Source organism: Schistocerca cancellata, chromosome 8, assembly GCF_023864275.1.
Source record: "Schistocerca cancellata isolate TAMUIC-IGC-003103 chromosome 8, iqSchCanc2.1, whole genome shotgun sequence".
Classification (NCBI taxonomy): domain Eukaryota; kingdom Metazoa; phylum Arthropoda; class Insecta; order Orthoptera; family Acrididae; genus Schistocerca; species Schistocerca cancellata.
The window spans coordinates 508,389,293-508,395,195 of NC_064633.1; the positions used below are offsets into that span (position 1 = coordinate 508,389,293).

General features: G+C 42.6%; 1 pseudogene; it reads right to left on the reverse strand.

Annotated features, from left to right (window-relative positions):
• Positions 1 to 4,517: 4,517 nt before the first annotated feature.
• On the reverse strand, positions 4,518 to 4,635 carry LOC126096178 (5S ribosomal RNA; annotated as a pseudogene).
• Positions 4,636 to 5,903: the final 1,268 nt, after the last annotated feature.

Here is a 5,903-nt window from a genome sequence, read left to right on the forward strand (position 1 = left end):
TTTGCACTAATGTTTCATCATCGTCCTTGTCCAAGGAGAAAGTAAGATATGTTACTATAACTCAGTAGTGGTTCTACTATTTACTTAAATGCTCACAACATGAGTCTATTCAGATCCTGCAAGTAGTGTAACACTCTACCCTGGGTGCTCAGCAGAGCCTTGATTTTTCTGAATGCGGGCCCTGAGCGACTTACAGAACGACATGGCTCATCTCGAGAAAATATTCATCAGGTTACTTCACAACCTTCAGACAATGCATCGTAAACTTCGCATGTGCAGTTTATCCGTCTCATTTACGGTGTGTGCAAGCCCGTAGGCCATAACACTGCGTAAAGAAGTTAATAAATAAGATGGAGAATAGTGGAACGGTATTGGATCTTCAAGGCGGGGGACGACCGCCATTATCGGAAGAAAAAGTGGCTGATGGGAAATAACGATCCTCAGGAATGTGGAATGTCACGAAGCACATGTCACAGAGCTACGAAGGAAGCATGTATCCATACAGGTTTCCAGTTTTTCAGGAGCTGAATGTCAACGACAAAGACAAACGCATTACATTTTGCCGTTGGTTTCAGCAATCTAATGCCCAGGGGCCAGTAATATTGCAGTACACATGGTTCAGTGATGAGACATGGTTCCATCTGTCTGGCTACGTAAATTCTCGGCATACACGTTTGCAGTATAATGAAAATCCACATGCACATCATCGAACCAACTTTTTTCGAGTCTACTGAAACATGTGCAGTTTACATCTAAATGCTTCAGGAATCTGTGGACCAGTTGGACAATGAAAAACTTACCCTCGGCTGCTACCAACATAATGGCGCCACATTTCACATGTCTCGTGAAACCAGGGCTAAGGTCGAATCATTTTTCCCCAGCAGAGTGATTTAGAAACAACTGTGGCCCACGAGGACATCTGATTTAACACAACCTGACTTTTTTTTTCTCTGGGGTGCCCTAAAAGACTAGGTCTACAGGAACAAGCCACACAACTTTGAAAATTTACGAGAGAACATCATCCGTGAAATCCAGTCAATGACAGCAGAGGTTCCGGCAGCAACATTCGATAATCTGCAGCGGCGTCTTCAACTGTGTTTACAAGGCGACGGCGGTCGCTTTCGGCACCTTTTGTGATTGACCTTTATTTCCCCATGAACAAGATATGACATGTTCGCTTAATTTCATTTCCTGATTTTTATGCAGAACCTTTAAGAGTAATTTAAGCAAATGTTTGTTTTGTGTAGCCTCTTTCGAGCTGGACACCCTGTAGTATGACAGGAAAAATTCGTGATTAAATTTGTGGGTTATTTGCTGGTTTGAAATGTAATACATACAACTGACACTTCTGCAGCAACATTGCCTCTAATCCAGTTGGGCAGCGAAAGATAATGGAAGATATGTAACAACTGCTATCTAAATTATCGACTATGTAAACAGGACTGATCGTGCTGTGTATCCAATGAAGCCCCACAACATCACGACACATTCTCTGACCCTTTGATGATGTCGAATTCAGTCTGACAACATTCCTTTCTCCACTGAGCCTCCACACACTGATACTTCCATCCTGATGCTATACTCTGAAGCAGACTTGTTCGAGAACACGACGTGGCATCACACATGCGTACATTGTTGCCGTTAGGCGCACCACTGTCTCCACAGCACTCTCAACCGCCGCATTAAGACTGTAACATTGGTCGCCATGTTGACAATCCGTGGTGCTCCAGGCCAAATGATTCAAATGGCTCTGAGCACTATGGGACGTAACTTCTGAGATCATCAGTCCCCTAGAACTTAGAACTACCTAAACCTAACCTAAGGACATCACACACATCCAAGCCCGAAGCAGGACTCGAACCTGCAACCATAGCGGTCGCGCAGTTCCAGACTGAAGCGCCTAGAAACGCTCGGCCACACCGGCCGGCGCTCCAGGCCATTCTTCTGTTAGTATGGATATCTGTCCTGCTGCAAATTAGCCCATCTCCTGACTCAAGGATGCGATATGGATCTGCGAGTCTGAATGGTCAAGCCAACGATGTGTGTGTCCTCTCAGGCACTAGTCGCACGGGACCATTGAGATCCTGCATTGCATTGTGTGTGTTCCTCCTGAACTCATCGATTCCATGTTCGGATGAGAGTCATGATATTTCAACTAGTGCGAGCAGTAGTACTACGGATCAAGAAACTATAGTCTCGACGGACCGCAATTGTGACTTCCACATTCCTACCACCACTTGGTAGACGTTTCTCCTTCTTACGTGAGGCATACAATGTTTTTCTCACAAACAGCCAACATTCAAATGCGATTACTAAATGACAAACTTACTGACTAATCTTTCCTTATATACTCATACAGCAAGTAGAGCGTTACAGACCAATATCCCAAACTTCGCTTTGCTGCCGAATCCTTGAACATATTCTCAGTTCGAATATAATAAACTTCCTTGAGACTGAGACGCTTCAATCCACGAATCAGCACGGCTTTAGAAAGAATCGCTTGTGCGAAACTCAGCTTCCCCTTCTCTCACGTGACATACTGCGAACTATGGATGAAGGAAAACCAGGGAGATTCCATATTTCTAGATGTCCGTAAAGTTTTTGACATGGTGCCCCGTTGCAGTCTGTTAATTAAAGGGAGGAGCAGGTGGAATAAGTTAAAATATATGTAAGTGCCTCGAAGACTTCTTAAGTAATGGAATACAGTATACTGTCCGCAAAGTCGAGTGTTCATCACAGACAAGAATATCATTAGTAGTGCCCCAGGGAAGTGTGATAGGACCTCTGTTCTTCTATACACACGTAAATGATTTGGCACACAGGTTATGCAGCAGTCTGCGGTTGTTTGATGATGATGCTTTGGTGAACGGGAAGGTGTCGAAGTTGAGTGACTGTAGGAAGATATAAGACGACTTAGACAAAATTTCCACTTGGTGTGATGAATGGCAGCTGGCTCTAAAAGTAGAAAAATGTAAGTTAATGCGGATGAGCAGGAAGAACAAACCTGTTATGTTCAAATACAGTATTACTACTGTCCTGCTTGACACAGTTGAGTCGTTTAAATATCTGCGTGTAAGATTGCAAAGCGATATTAAATGGAACGAACTTTTGAAAACTGTGGTACGACATCGGTTTATTGGGAGAATTTTAGGAAATAGTGGATCACCTGTAAAGGAGACCGTATATAGGACGTTAGTGCGACTTATCCTTCAGTAGCGCTCGAGTGTTTTGGATCCGCACCAGGTCGGATTGACAGAAGATATTGAAACAATTCAGAGGTGGGTTGACAGATTCGTTACCAGTAGGTTCGAACAACGCGTAAATGTTACGTAGGTGTTACGAGAACTCAAATGCGAATCCCTGGAGGGAAGGCTACGTTTTGTCCAGAAGCGGCATTGAGAAAATTTAGAGAACAGATATCTGAAGCTGACTGCCAAACGATTCTACTGCCGCCAGCATATGTTGGGCATAAGGACCACGAAGATAAGATACACGAAATTAAGGCTCATACGGAGACATATAGATAGTCGTTTTTCCATCGCTCTATTTGCAAGTGTAACAGGAAACGAAATAACAAGTAGCGATACAGGATACGCTGCGCCACGCTTGCGGAGCAACTATGTAGGTTTAGATGTGTATGTTATCCATGCCTACTTTGAGCACTTGCACTGAAATCTAATAATTTACATATGCAAGTACGTAGGACACTGTTTGCCAATATGACATTTGTTACATGCCACCTCAGTGGTACTGTAAACACCAATTATCACAATAACCACATATGGGCAGATGTAAACTCTTATGTGAACATAGAATTCGGGCATCAGGATTGCTTCAGCATCAATCAGATTCTATTTATCAACCATTTCTGGGCGAAAAATTACCATGACGCTTAAAAAACCACTCCAGTACGCTCCTGCCCTTTATGTGTCACTGTATCTGAGAATTCTTTCCTTAGTACTAAACTTGTCGCAAGTCGTACTGTGGAAAGCGGAAATGTGGCTGCTCTCCAACAGCTTAAAATGTCACAGAATTTCTTACTGCTTAATACTACATCTGCAGTAACAGCTTTCAGGTGCTAGCACTGAAATGTCAGTAAGGACGATCTGCTTTCAGTCGGTAAATGCTGCAGTACTATAACTTCACGGAAGTAACTTTGCCAGTGCAAATAAAATGTTTGCACCTGTTCCCCGTTGCAATGGCGTTCGTCTACCATGGATATAAATCGTGATGGAGACAATTATATTTTTTGTCGCGAATCCACTTTATGTGAGGTAGGAATGACACACATCACTATCTACGTTATGAGTTCTTTACACCCCGTCGTCAGGCCACAAGTGGCTAATCTGGACCATCCGATCGCCATGTCATCCTCAGATGAGGATGCACATAGGAGGCGTGTGTGGTCAGCACACCGCTCTTCCGGTCCTTATGAAGGTTTTCTTTGACCGAAGCCGCTACTGTTCGGTCAAGTATCTCCTCAATTGGCATCACAAGGCTGAGTGCACCCCGAAATATGGCAACAGTGCATGGCGTCCCGGACGGTCACCCATGAAAGTTCTGGCCACATCCAACAGCGCTTAACTTCGGTGATCTGACGGGAACTGGTGTATCCACTGCGGCAAGGCCGTTGCCTATGAGTTCTTTACTACAGTGAAAATAAGCAGCACATATCTTACTGGGAAATAGAACGAATGCCCAAAATGTAACTCGGGGTGCAGATTCCATATTTGCGATTACAGATGTACATCATTTACCGATTATTTATGATAATCTATAGGGAGGAGTGTTCTGGAGGATGGTTGTTTTGAACCAGGATTGCCTTCAGCCATAGCTGAAGGAGATAAGATACAGTTTGTAGGCAGAGGAAAGTGAGCTAGTTGGCTGGGAACAGTGATTTATTCCATTACTGGGGGAATTTTTAATTCACGTTTGTGGCAAAAGTTAGGGTGGTACTGATTACATGTATTACGTGTTGTGGAAGGCCTAGGGAAGTTTTTGAGGTCTGCGTATTACTTTTGGACGTGGGTTTCTTTCAGTGGGAACAGGTGGGAGTGTCTTAGAACTCTCCCTTAAATGGTCTTTGTACACTGTCGAGCCAGAGATTTCTGATTACTACCCACAGCCCACAGTCCCACTGAATTTCGCTTTGGGGCACTAAGGTCAAGGGGCATCGTAAAAAAAAAAAAGAGGAAAGAAAGAAAGAAAAAGGGAGATTAGCGGAGCAGGAAACAATAGGAAATTATTCTAGAGATGATATGGGCCACAAATGGGGAAATCCACTGTCGTAAGAGACATTGACAAAGGGCATATTATAACGTTGTTACTTTAATTTGCTATGAAAGCGGTACTGATAGACAATAAAAGCGGTTTAAAAGCTGTGAGCTGTCTGGGGAAGTTAACCTTGCATTACTGCGCAACTGTTTCACCAGGTATCCAGTCTAGCTGACCAAATTCCCAACCAGACTAACATTAATTATAATCTTTTAATAGTCATACGACAACCGGTGATATATATATATATATATATATATATATATATATATATATATATATATATATATAAAAGAGAATTTAAATAAAAAGAAATAAATCAGTTTATATTTGGAAATTTGTTTTAACATTGATCATTGAAATTTCAGCATATTAAACTTGAGTCGTAATTAAGCTGGTGCCTCATTTAGGATTGTGAAAATGTGAGATTGTAATCCTATGGAACACATCAAATATGGAGCCAAGATTGGGAGACTCCATACAACACTGCATTCATAAAATAACACACGAAGAACGTTGAAACATATGCAAGAGGAAATTAACCACTACCAACCGATTCAATTTTCACCCAAAGAAGTTACGTTCGTAGCACAATCCTGTCCGTCATGTAATTACCACACACTGGTATA